Raw genomic sequence first — 12,370 nt, forward strand, 5'->3', positions numbered from 1 at the left:
GAACTGTTGTCTAGTGTTACTAAGCACAAAAAGCCTGTGATATGCTTTACAGAGAAAACACATGTGTTAGATAAGCTTTGTTCAGGCATGAGTTACAGTGCTGTTGGCCGTGACTTCAATGTTAATGAATCAGCAATACATATTAAATAAGGTGTTATTAAACAGAAACACACATAAAACAAGGTTATGCATTGATGGGTTGACAAAATGTTTTGACCAGAGGCTCACAGGAACCTAATTCTACACTTCCTCTAAAAGCAATGATTCAATATTTGCTAAATCAGTGTTTGTAGCAATTTTATAGAACACAACTATTGTGAGTAATGGGAATTGACTGTATATATTTACATAAATACATTATAAGTATATACTTATATAAATAAAAAACATTATATTACACAAAACATAAATACTCAAAACTTCACACTTCCTAATTATTTTGCTACTTATTACTGTTATCTATGTTTTTGAGATTATTTATGTGTACTATATCTGTATAGAAATACTACAAATGGAGGGTGCTACTGTGCATCTCTTTCTAAGCCCACACATTCAGTGATATCAAGTTAGTCATTTGACATTGGCCTTGGTGGGCGTATTTACACCATGGAAATTAGGAAATGCTACAAATCAAAGTTCCATCCCCCTACCCCCTGCCAGTTGTTAAACATTTACCAATACACAACTAACTTTAGCTTTCTTTAAGAGCATGTCCTTGGGCTACTGGAGCCAACCTTCGGACACTAGGAGAGAGCCCAAAGGTATCAAGAGATTACTCCCCATACCTCTATCCCAGGTCCTTTAGTCAATGACTGACTGGTGCTCTCATGCTCCAATGTGTGCTTCGTACTCCAGAGCTCCCCATGGGACCCACATGAGTTGAGAGCCCCTGATGCCTGAGAATTCAGGCGTCCTCAAACTACGGCCCGCGGGCCACATGCGGCCCGCTGAGGACATTTATCTGGCCCGCCAGGTGCCGCTGCCTGTCCTGCTTAGCAGCCGACTCGTCCTGGGCCCGCAGTGCGCATAGGAATTTGTTCATAGTTTCTTTTTTTAAACTATAGTCCGGCCCTCCAACGGTCTGAGGGACTGGGAACTGGCCCCCTGGTTAAAAAGTTTGAGGACCCCTGCCTGAGATCATACCCTTGTTAGGCTCCCTCCCCTTCCCTGTCCTGCTTCCCTCTTATCGGTACTGGTTTCTCCTGGGAACTCTTGCAGACAGATACAAGTCTCAGGGTCTGCTCTTAGAACACCCCATCTACCCTTAGAAGAAAGTCATGAGATCAGTAATGGGTGTGTAGGTATCTCAGATAAGCCCTGAAGATCCACTGGTAGATCTTAATTTTCTGGTTCCAACTCCTCCTTAAGAAGGCATTGCTTTGCCATTTTATCCTTCAATTTATATGTTCTGATGACCTGCAAATAGGTGTGAATTAAAAGTTCTTCAGGTTTTACAGTTGCAACTTATGTGCTTAATGCATTTATAGTTTGATAAAATATAAAGGATTGCTGGAATGTCCTTCACTCACCTAGCTTGGTGGGTTTGCCTCTGCTGAGCTCAGCTAGTGGCCTTGAACTCTGACATGCAATAATAAATCAAGCTTTCATCGGGTTCTTCTTAGCCTGTTGAGAAACAAAAACCCTGTAAGCAATGCTGCAATAACTTCCTTTGAAATTCTAACTTGTTTTACTGGGCTAAAAATCATGATAAGCAGTCAAGAAGCCCACTGTGCTGTTGTATACAACTGGAGTATAATTTTCTAAGTAGTTTCTTTATTTTCACATTATTCGTACTATAGAATTAGCAAGTGCCAGTTCAGGTGCAGGGCCTAGGTAATTGTGCAGTAATTAAATGCTTGCTTGGAAAAACAATTTGAGATCACTGAATTGCTTTATTGCATTTTGAAAAGCTGAAAGGGGCATTCAATCAGGTAGAGCCTGTGTATTTGTCTTATAAACCAGACTTGTTATAAATTATTCACATGGGCAAAGACTGATTTTGAAAAGAAAGAAACTTGGGGCATAGGGCAATTATTGCTTTAACAATCAGTGTAGAATTCAGTAGGCCTCATAAAAGGAGGCCTATCTTGATGATTCATGGCAAGGTTTTGAGGATTAAGGAAGAAGTACCTCCTTAGCAAATCTGATCTTAAACTGAGACCACTAATAAACTGTGAGGTGGGTGGGTATTTCTTACTCGCTTGGATGCTGCCCTGGCTCAAACAGCCCTGCAGAAGAAAGGGTTCCCATCAATTTCCGTTCAAGTACATAATTTAGAAGAAAGTATAAAATTATGATTTCACAAAGTATGATACAGGTGAGAGAAACATTAGTATAAACATTGGGCATCACATATATTATTGTATGGGGAGGGATTTCTTACTTCTTTGTGAACAGAATTGATGATAGATCTCCCTCAGACTTCCAAATGTGTCACTGAGGCTTCTAACTATTATTTTGCATTTTCTCTGGAATATTTTTAATTGAGGAATAATTTACTTACAGTAAAATGCACAAATCTTAAGTGTATAGCTCAATGAATTTTCATCTACACACTCATAGCACTACCATCCAAATAAAGATATAGAACAATTCCATCAGCTTGTTAAGCTTCCTCTTGATCCTTTCCAAATAACAGCCTCTCTCAGAGGTAACCATTATTCTTACTTCTAACACCACAGATAATTTCACCTGTTCTTGAAATTCATATAAATAGATGTACTCTTTTGGATTGGCTTCTTTCACTTAGCATAATACATTTGAGATTGTTGTTCATTCCTTTGTATTGGTAGGCAGTATACAATTATATGGATGTACCTTAGTTTGTTCATCCAATCTCTTGTTGATGAATGCTTCAGAGATTTTGCCTACTATGAGAAAAGGTTATATAAACATTTGCTTGCAGGTATTTTTGTGAACAATGTAAAAAAAAAAAAGACTGGGCACTTATTTCTTTTGGATGTATATACCCAAGAGTAGCATTGCTGGGTCTGTCTTTGAAATGTACAAACACACAAAATGATACCAATTGGAAGGGCGCAGAAAAAGTAATTGTCTCTCCAATATCTGTTCTTGGCAAGATGAAGGTGCAACCTTGTACTGCCTGATAATGTTGTTCTAGCATTAAGATTTGGAATAGCTCAAGTTATTGCTTAGCCCTGGGGAATTGGAGAAATGGAATTTAGATTTTTTTTTCTTGGTGAGATGAATACAGGCACTGTGTGTCTGAATGAAAGTATTCAGGAACCCTTGCAAAGGAATGCTTAGTACCTTGTAAAATTCAGTTAATTTGGGACTTATCACCTGGAAACAGGACAGTTGGTTCACCTTGGGATCACTCGTGGCCAAAGAAAAATTGTGTTGGGGGAAGGGATCTAAGCAGGATGGATTATGAGACCTCAGTGCACCCATGGGGCTACCAGTATTGGCTTGGTTGGTACCCAGGGGATCACATTCAAGAGTTGTTCTTTGCTACCAACCCTCTGATAATAGATTTGGGTTGTAGACCAGCATAACCACAGAGCAGAGGGCTGGTAGACTTGTGAAGGGGTTATGGCGCCCCCTGGGGAACACTGAAATGTTCCACCCCTAGACAAAACTATTTGAGGTCAAATTCAAATTGTGTTGAGTAATGTCTCAAACATCACTACTTCAGTGATCCTCTTCAAAGGTTTAACATAAATTTAAAATGTTCTGGAGTTTTATTGGGAACAACTTAATTCAGAGAAGGCTTAAGAGGAATATATATGATGTTTACGTTCTTGCAAGAGGGAAGGGGGAATCCTTTTGGGTTGACTTCTTGCTATTTCTGGTAGAAAGGCTTCACCTGATTGGATAATTTCTAATTTTTGCTTTGTTAATGAAGGTGATAGGATAAGAAGATAACTTCAAAGTTCTACAAGCAAAATGCCTCTACAAAATGACTGTGAGCCTTTTGTGTCTTACTTGCTAGGGTGTAAAACTGAGCGTTTCTGAACCCACGCCAGTACCACCCTTCGAGTGAGCATTTGGAAGTGTGTGGGAGCCTTTTGATTGTCACAATGACTAGGGGGCGTGCTAGTTCCATTTACAGGGGTGGAGGAGGGAGAGAAAATGTCTAGCATGAAGAGAGTTGTCTCATCCAAAGTGCCCCTGTTGAGAAATACTTTTGCCCCTTCAGGTGATCTGGAGATGGTTACATGCAATTCATATTCAGAAGGTTTAACAACATGAATAAAATATGTCAAACAAGTGAAAGTTAACAGATTTAAGGAGCTTCTTGAGAAGAAAGGAGTAGAAGTAAGTCTGTTCTTGGGCATTTTGAGTGTATGATCACCTTACTCAAAGCAGAAATGGGGCAGTGCTTAGCACTGACCTTAAGTGGGATACAGAGATGGGGAAATTTGTTTTCCATGCTCCCCAGCATTTCTTTTTTTTATTTTCCTCCAAACTTTCACTGATCCTGCTCTCCTCCCATGCTTCTTGGGATTAGGATGCAGCTGATAAATTCATTAAGTTGTGAGAGTTTTCTCTTACTACTCTCAGCAGGATATCAGGCAGGGGAAAATCTCAAATATTGGATTTGGGATGTGGGTGAGGAAGGTAGGTGTTTTGGCTGTGAGATCTTTATAGAACTTCTTAAATTATTCCTGGGAAAGTAATAACTTATTTTCCTGTGAGCTTGGCTTTACATGTAGAAACCAAAGTGTTAGAATTTGCTGTAACCATGGCAAAGAGAGGGAAGGAGGTACTAAATACCTTTGTAAATTTAGTGGCAAATGAACTAGTTGAGTAAGACTTTTGAAGTATAGAGTTTAGAATGTGCCATGTAATTTGTAAACTTTAAATGCTATGAAATTCTAATGTCCTTTTATCATACCAAATTTTCCTTGTATGTCTTATAGCTCTGAATCTTACACAAAATATCTATTCAGTAAGTTTGTTCCAAACGAAAAAATAATCAAGCATAAAAAGTTGCAGTGGAAGTCATAGAATAAGGTCTCATGTTGCCATATTTATTGATGGACTGACATGCCTCAATTTGAATGGAGTTATCCACTGAGAAGGAAATTTGCTGCAGTATTCTTCTATTTCCATTAAACAGTTCCTGGGAGGGATTTCTTACTTCTTTGTGAACAGAATTGATGATAGATCTCCCTCAGACTTCCAAATGACATGGAATTATTCTGTAGCTATTCACTGTACAAAGGAAGGGTTGGGAAACCTTCACTAGTGTCATCATTATTCGGTGCCCAAGCAAATGAGTGACTATGAGGATCTAATTACAAGAGTTCCTGGGATCAGAATTTTAGGGATATCCTTATCACTTTCTTCCTTGGTTGGGAGAAAATCAGAAATGATAAGATCTTAAATATCTATCTACATTTATTATATATATACTAGAGGCCCGTTGCACGAAGAGATTCGTGCAATAGGCCATCCTTCCCTTGGCTTCCAGCACCGGTTTTCCTCCGGCACCTGGGACCCAGGCCTTCGCTCCGGCTGGAGTCTGCCGCCTTCGCTGCAGACTCTGGCCAGAGTCTGCTGTCTTTGCTGCAGACTCCAGCCAGAGTATGCCATCTTCACTGCAGACTGCCCTCTTCGTCTTTGCTGCAGACTCTGGCTGGAGTCTGGCATCTTCTCCTTCGCTGCAGACTCCGGAGTCTGAATTCTTCATCTTCGCTGCAGCCAGAGTGCTGCTCCTGTAGATCCCTTCGCCCCCTGCCCTCCCTCTCATAGCAGGCGTCCTGCCCTGCCTGGCACACTCCACACCTGGAACAGCTGGGCGGCCGCCATCTTTGTCCTTCTAATTTGCATATTCCCTCCTGATTTGCTGGTGGGTGTAGCGAAGTGATGGTCAATTTACATGTTTCTCTTTTATTAGTGTAGACTAGTAGCTCATCGGGCGATATCACACACAGTAGGCCACCCACCGCTTCCGTGGGAGCCGGCGGGAACTGCAGCATGCCGCCAGGAGCTGCGCTACTTGCACAGGAGTTGTGTAGTTTCCATGGGAGGCGGAAGCAGGAGCCGGGAGGGACCCTCGCCGATTCTGCAGGAGACAGGAGGGAGCTGCACTGCTTCTCTGTGGGAGGCAGGCCCACTGTCTCCTCTCTGGGCCTGTGCTCAGCCTCAGAGGCTGCGGGCCGGTCCTCCTGTCCCCCAGAGGCCCTCCACAGCCAGGGCAGGAGCTTGTCGCTGTGGTGATGAAGCAAGCATTCCACCAGGCTGCTCATGCTGCTGGCTCTCAGTAGCTGCCCCCCAGGACTGGGGACTCTGGCGGGGCTGAGGGGACTGGGAGCCGCCATCTTGTGGCTATGGGCACTGCCGTCTTTGTGACCAAGTAATGGTTAATTTGCATATTACCCTTTTATTAAATAGGATTCCTCTCTGAAATCTATATCTATATCTCTATCTCTATATCTATATATCATCTATATCTATATCTATATCTATATCTATATATCTATCTATCTATAGATTGATTTCAGAGAAGAAGGGAGAGGGAGAGAGAGAAACATTGATGATAATAGAGAGTCATTGATAAGCTGCCTCCTGCATGCCCCACACTGGGGATTGAGCCTGCAAAGCAGGACATGTCCCCTGACCAGGAATTGAACTGTGACCTCCTGGTTCATAGATCAATGCTCAACCACTGAGCACACCAGCCGGGCTACATTTATTGAGCAACTCTTATGCCAGCCACTATGCTATATCCCAGGGACATGAGAATGAGTATCACATAGCCATGGCCTTCATGGTACTTGCAGTCTAAGGAGGGTGTTGGCCAGTGGGTTGCAGATCACTGTCACCTGGAGAGCTTAAAAAACCCTCAATAGCAGGTAAATAGAAAGACATGACATCTCACAGCTTTTGAGTTTCCAAATAGATTTAGAGAAAAGGCTTTGAGCTTCACTAGCATCATTTTTAATACCAATAGAGCCAACATTTATACTATAAACCAGTAGTTTGCAATCTTGTCCTTGCATCAGTATCACCTGGGGCTGTTTTACTAGTAAAACCTATCGCTGCCTGGACTTGTAAAGACTCACTTTTAATTGATTTTGGTGGACATTCATCATATATATATGTTCCATGTTAAAAATCACCTGGAGAGCTTTTAAAATCCACAGTTCCAAGGTTGCACTCACACCAATGTAATTAGAATGTGTGAAGGTGGAAGCTAGGTGCCTGAAACAGTAGATTTGGGAAGAATTCCTAATGAGAGTTCTATTGCATTATACTTCAAAGCTTCCACAAATTAGCAAATGAGAGGAGAGGTGAAAAGGGGGAGAGCAGAGGAGGGGAGAGAGGGAGAGAGAGAGAGAAGCTTAGACATTGATGTGTTCTTGAGAAGGGGCTCTGTTACACCTGCATCCCCAATTCCCATAAAGTCATGTAGCATGTATGGGCAGTGATATTGTGTTGGTAAATGTTTAACAGATGGCTACCAAAGAAAAAAGCCCTGATATGTGGTATTTTCCACTTTCTGTGGTTCAAGTATTCCCACCATGCATGGCCAATTTCAAGTTTCCAACACAGCATCATTGATTGTGGTGCTGGAAAGAGATATAAACAATTGGCTCTAGCAAGTCAATATGAGCTGCTCCAGCATGCCACTGGACATGAGCATGATAAATCCTTCACACCAGTCTGGGAATCTGAGAGTAGAAAGACTTGTGCTTTATTTTTAAGAAACTAAGGTTTCCCCATAACGTGTCATCTTGAGTAGAAATGGGGCACATCTAGGAAGTTCTAGGTTGCAAGTGACTGATACCACTTCCCATGTTTCTTGTCACTTCCTAGTGGTATTAGAGAAGATCCAGATTTCCCTATACTCTTGAGAGGATTATGGAAGTGGCTGAATATGAGCTAGAAGAGCTTAAAGGGCCTTGAAGTTAGGATGAGAAACCCATGAAGAGTTTGAATGATTGGTTACTGAAGGGCACACAGAAATAAAGTACAGCAGCAAATGTGAAGGTTGCCAATAAGGACAAAAGCCAATTAACAGTTGAGAAACAGAGACCTCCTTCAGAAGCCATGATGCTACTTACTTCTATGAGCTATAGTCAGAAAGGCCTGAGGAAACAGAAAAGGTGATGGCTGTTAATCACTGCAGTAATTAAAAGTTATTACAGGGAATACAGCCATCCCCCCCCCCCCCGCCTCTCTCTCTCTCCCCCTCTCCCTCTCTATTTCTTGGCAGAGTAAAAAAGGAAAAAAATCACAACTTTTGGTTTATCTTGTTAGAGCTATTGAAATGGTGCAGTAGGACATTTTTCTCTTTTCTTGCTTCTGAAAGAAATAACTAGCAATCTTTTGCAGGTTTACTCTGACAAAGAACAGCATGACCCAAGTTCATTGTGGTGACTTTACTGAAGGTTGATGCAAGTAGGACAAGATGGAACACCCTATTAAAAGGGCACATGTGAACATCCTGCTTAGAATAGGGTATAACAGGAGACTTTTTTGCCCTCTCTCAGGGATGTGCATTGCTGAACCTCTCATCTGCCATTTGTAGATGCCCAGGCCCTCATTGAGTACCTGGTAGCATTTAAACTAGTTCTGGCCTTGTACACTGTGATTCTTATATACTAGAGGCCCAGTGCACAAAATTTGTGCACGGGAGGGGGGTGTCCCTCAGCCCAGCCTGCACCCTCTCCAATCTGGGGCCCATTGAGGGATGTCCGACTGCCCTAAACAGATGGCTGGACATCCCTCTCACAATCCAGGACTGCTGGCACCCAACTGCCCTCCTCTGCAGGCCTGGTCCCCCACAACTGCCCTCCCCTGCAGGCCTGCTCCCACCCAACTGCCCTCCCCTGCAGTCCTGTTCCCCTGCAACTGCCCTCCCCTGCTGACCTGGTCTCCCCCAACTGCCCTCCTCTGCTGGCCCAGTCACCCCTAACTGCTCTCCCCTACAGGCCTGGTCCCACCCAACTGCCCTCTTCTGCAGGCCTGGTCCCCCCAAAATGCCTTCCCCTGCAGGCCTGGGTCCCCCCATACTGTCCTCCCCTGCAGGCCTGGTCCCCCCAACTGTTCTCTCCTGCAGGCCTGCCTCCCCAACTGCCCTCCCCTGCAGTCCTGGTACCCCCCAACTGCCCTCCCCTGCTGACCTGGTCTCCCCCAACTGCCCTCCTCTCCTGGCCCAGTCACTCCTAACTGCCCTCCCTGCTGGCCTGATCAACCCCAACTGCCCTACCCTGCAGGCCTGGTCCCCCCCAACTGCCCTACCCTGCAGGCCTGGTCCCTCCCAACTGCCCTCCCCTGCAGGCCTGCTCCCACTCAACTGTCCTCCCCTGCAGTCCTGTTCCCCCACCAACTGCCCTCCCCTGCTGACCTAGTCTCCCCCAACTGCCCCCCTCTGCTGGCCCAGTCACCCCTAACTGCTCTCCCCTACAGGCCTGGTCCCCCCCAACTGCCCTATCCTGCAGGCCTGGTCCCCCCCAACTGCCCTCCCCTGAAGGCCTGCTCCCACCCAACTGCCCTCCTCTGCAGTCCTGTTCCCCCGCAACTGCCCTTCACTGGAGGCCTGTCCCCCCCAGCTGTCCTCCCCTGCAGTCCTGGTCCCCCCCCCCAACTGCCCTCCTCTGCTGGCCTGGTCACCCCTAACTTCCCACAACTGCCCTCCCTTGGGTCCCCCCCAACTGCCCTCCTCTGCTGTCCCCCCCAACTGCCCTCCCCTGCTGACCTGCTTTCCTGATCGCCCACAACTGCCCTCCCCTGCAGGGCTGGTCACCCCCAACTTCCCTCCACTGCAGGCCTGCCCCCCCCCAAGCTGTCCTCCCCTGCAGTCCTGGTCTCCCCCAACTGCCCTCCCCTGCAGTCCTGGTCCCCCCCAACTGCCCTCCCCTGCAGGCCTGGGTCCCCCCCAACTGCTCTCCCTTGCTGGCCTGGTCTCCCCCAACTGCCCTCCTCTGCCAGCCTGGTCACCCCCAACTGCCCTCCTCTGCTGGCCTGGTCACCCCTAACTTCCCACAACTGCCCTCCCCTGCAGGCCATCTTGTGGCGGCCATCTTGTGGTGGCCATCTTGTGTCCACATGGGGGCAGCCATTTTTGACCACATGGGGGCGGCCATCTTGTGTCTTGGTGTGATGGTCAATTTGCATATTACTCTTTTATTAGATAGGATTGTCAGTGGTAGGAGAAATTTTGTTAGGAGAGGCTGAACAACATAAAGGACACCAGATTGAGGATGGGTAGCTCTACATTATTATCCTAGATTCATATCAGCTGCGTGATCATGAGCAAATCTGTTTTTGTAAATAAAGTTTTATTGGAACACAGCCATGAACACATTCATTTACTTATCTATGGCTGCTTTCACACTCCTACAGCAGAGTTGAGTGGTTGCAACACAGTCTGTCTTGCTTGTAAAGCTGAAGATATTTACCATCTGGCCCTTTATAGAAAAAGTTTTTTGACTCTCAATCTATAATGGGATTATAGTCCACACAGTTATTTAAGCCCCAAATTGGAGTCAGTCTTATTCTTCTTTTTCTCTCATACTTTCCAATTTTGCAGTAATCCTTCCAGCTCTTAGAGAAATATTCTGATTCTGATATATAATCATTACCACTGGTCCAAATCACCATAATTTCTCTTTTCCCCTATCATCTTTTGTCTGGATCAGTGTCCCTGCTTTTACTTGTGTTCTCAACATAGCAGGTGGAACAATCCTTTGAAAACGCTAGTCAGTTTATATCACTTCCTTGTCCACTGCATTTAGAACAAAATTGAGAATTCATATCATGGCCTCTGAGTCCCTACACTATTTTCCCTGCCCCAAGCCCATTCCTACCATGTTACTGACCTCATCTCCTTTCATTCTTCCCTTCCTTCTCTCTCCTCAGCCACACTGGCCTCCCTGCTTACGTCAGAACCTTTGCTTTTACCATTCCCTCTGGCCTGAATATACTTGCCTTAGTTATCCATGTGCTAACTCCTTCACTGATTTGCCTGAATGGCATCTTAGAGAAGATTTCCTTTACTGTTTCATCTAAAAAAGGCACTTCAGCTTTTCTCTATTCCCTTTCCCTGCTCTCTCTTCAGAGCAGCTATCTATTTGGTTATTGTCCACTTCCCTCATTAGAATGCACTTCTAGATACTGTACCCCAAGCAGTGTTCAATAAATATCTGTTGAATGAATCTGCTGAGTGAATAGATCTCAGTTTCTTCATGTGTACAATGAATGAGAGGGCCATCTGGCTGGAGCATCTGTTACTAAACTGGTTGCCAGGATTGTTTCTACTGATCTGACTGGATAAGTGGGCATCCCTTTCTTCTTATGTCAGTCCCTCCCAAAGCCTATGGACAAAATGACCAAGAGTGTCTGAGTCTTGATGCTTGCTTGCTGGAAACTCAAAACAAGCTCTTTTCTCAAGGCACCACCACAGTAATGCCTCTTCTGCCCTACCACTTATAGAGGTAGAAAGTAGGTCTCAATCCATTCTGGGATGGAATGGGGCACATTCGTGCACAGGGAACTTGAGGAAGAACCAACTGACATTCCTGTCACAACATTCTTCATTGATTTCTCATGTAGCAAGATAATGCACTACATCATGCTTCTCAAGCTGCAGAGTGGGGAGGAATTCCCAGGGGATTTTGTTGAAATGCAGACTTCGAATTCAGTAGGTCTGGGATGGTGATTGAGACTGCATTTCTAACAAGCTCCCGTATGATGCCAATGTTGCTGGTCCATGGACCACACTTAGTTCTAGGCTTGTGCTACACAGCATGCTAAATAAGCTACTGAGAGTGCTTTTAAAAAAACATAGGCAATATAATATTATCACACTTAAAGTTAAAATTGTGCTCATTTATGGCCCAATATTTAGTCGATATTCAGATTTCTCCACTGGTTTCCAAAATGCCCTTTAATGAATCAGAATCTACTCTAGGACAACCCATTGCATGTGGTTATTTGCCTTAAGTCTCTTTTATTCCAAAGCAGTCTATTTTTCATGACCCTGACTTACTGATGGGTAAGTGGCCCATAAAAATATTTTACTCTCTAGCCTGGACAGTGTGGCTCAGTGGTTGAGCATAGACCTATGAACCAAGAGGTCACAGTTTGATTCACAGTCAGGGCACATGCCCGGGTTGCAGGCTTGATCCCTAGTGTGGGGCATGCAGGAGGCAGCTGATACTTGATTCTCTCTCATCACTGATGTTTCTATCTCTCTATCTCTGAAATCAATAAAAATGTATTTAAGAAAATATTTTACTTTCTAGGTGTGTGTGGTTTCTTCCTTGTGGTGTCATTTTGTTAATTTAGTTGTATTTCCTATAAACTAGAAGTTGGCTCTAAAAGCTTCATGAGTATATGCTAAATATTTGCCACTGAAATGATCACAAATGATGAGTACATAATATGCATCACATCA

General features: G+C 44.4%; 1 long non-coding RNA gene across 1 annotated transcript in view; it reads right to left on the bottom strand.

Annotated features, from left to right (window-relative positions):
- LOC308239252 overlaps window positions 1–12,370 on the bottom strand; it is a 198,095-nt gene that overhangs the window by 106,055 nt on the left and 79,670 nt on the right. The window contains exon 2 of the long non-coding RNA XR_013959722.1: window positions 1,530–1,623. This is a non-coding gene — a long non-coding RNA (uncharacterized lncRNA). The remainder of the gene's footprint in view (window positions 1–1,529; window positions 1,624–12,370) is intronic.

Source organism: Plecotus auritus, assembly GCF_963455305.1.
Source record: "Plecotus auritus genome assembly, chromosome: X".
Lineage (NCBI taxonomy): Eukaryota > Metazoa > Chordata > Mammalia > Chiroptera > Vespertilionidae > Plecotus > Plecotus auritus.